The sequence below is a fragment of the Puma concolor genome, chromosome D1 (genome assembly GCF_028749965.1).
Source record: "Puma concolor isolate L17-30 chromosome D1, mPumCon1.1.hap2, whole genome shotgun sequence".
NCBI lineage: Eukaryota > Metazoa > Chordata > Mammalia > Carnivora > Felidae > Puma > Puma concolor.
The window spans coordinates 95,875,735-95,877,302 of NC_141676.1; positions in this window are offsets into that span (position 1 = coordinate 95,875,735).

Consider the following 1,568-nt stretch of genomic DNA (forward strand, 5'->3'; position numbering starts at 1 on the left):
TATGTATGTGATCTTGGGAAAGTTTCTTAACCTCTCTCAACTTGAGTTTTCTTGTCAGTACAATGAAAATGGTAAAAAGTATACTCAGTTTGCCTCACTGAGGCATCATAAGTATGGTATCTACAGAAACAAGATATGATTATTGTCCTAAATAAGGTAAGATTTTTTTCCCCAAACTGATTTTAAGCAGATTTACTATTACATATAGGACAGGATGGAGAAGATTTTACTCTAATTCATCATATCTGAAACCTTTCCTTAGATTCTATGGGATCTTCACTGTAATAAATTTTATAACTAGAAATGTCAAGGTAGATTTCAGATTTTTGACTGGCACGGGAGGCTTTTCTTCAACACACATTGTTAGGTACAATTCTATACATACATGTGAGAATTTTCTATTCCATCCAATTCGGTGAAGATTTGTTCTCAGAATGTTTTGTTTGAAGCAGAGAGAGCCAGCAACTAAAACGTAATGGTTCAGTTGTTTATTATAGTGTGCAAGTTATGTATATTATTTTAGATGGAAAGACAAGGAAATAACCACTTTGTGAATTGAAAATAAGATATAAATTGAGAATAAATTTGGGGCATCTCGCTGGCTCAGTCAATACAGCATGTGACTCTTGATCTCAGAGTCATAAGTTTGAGCCCCACGTGTTGTGTAGAATTTATTTAAAAAATAAAAAAATGTTTTAAATCAAAGAATAAATTTCAAATGTGATAAATGTCTCCAAAAGATTATAGATCTAGCCTTATTGGGAGGAAAATATCCCTTCTCCTTGGAGGACCAAAGAACTGTGACTCCTCAAGGACAGGAGTATGTTTCATTCATTTTGGGATCTCTGCAGATGCTCAGTAACTAACATTTGCCAACACTATACCATCAACTTTTGACAGAGGAGATAGCAGGTATCCAGCACCATCTGTAATGACCCTTGCTTTGGTCCCCATTAACTGTGAACACCTGGGCAAAGTCTCTTGTTCTGAGTCTAATCTGTATAATGGGAGCAACGATGCCTACCTTGTACTTTTCTATAGTGTAAAATGAACATCATAACACTTACCCTGTAGGATCGGGTTAAGTGTGAAGTCAGATAACATACAGAAAGCTTTTAGCCCAAAGCCTAGTGGAAGACTGCTAGATAGCACTATCTTGCATGTAAGTAAATGGTAGCTAGGTCTTGAAATTCGGAAAGGATTTTTAAGTGACCGAAATAGGGTAGAACAGAAATGATACACTTCAGAGGTAAAGGGACAGATGGAGGAAATATGTAGAGATGTGACAGTGGAAGGAATGTCTGAGTAAAGTGAAAATGCCTAACTTAAAATAGAAATAGTGATAAGAGATAATATTGGAAAAGGTAAATGTCAGGTTAAAGAGTTCCTGTTTTAGAGTTTATGAGCAGGGGGATGGGGGAATCAAACGTAGGCTTATTACTGCCCAGCTGTGGCATTTGAACATTCAATTTATTTTTTTTTTAAGTTTATTTATTTACTTTGAAAGAGAGAGAGAGCACAAGCAGGGGAGGGGCAGAGAGAGAGAGGAAGAGAGGATCACAGGCAGG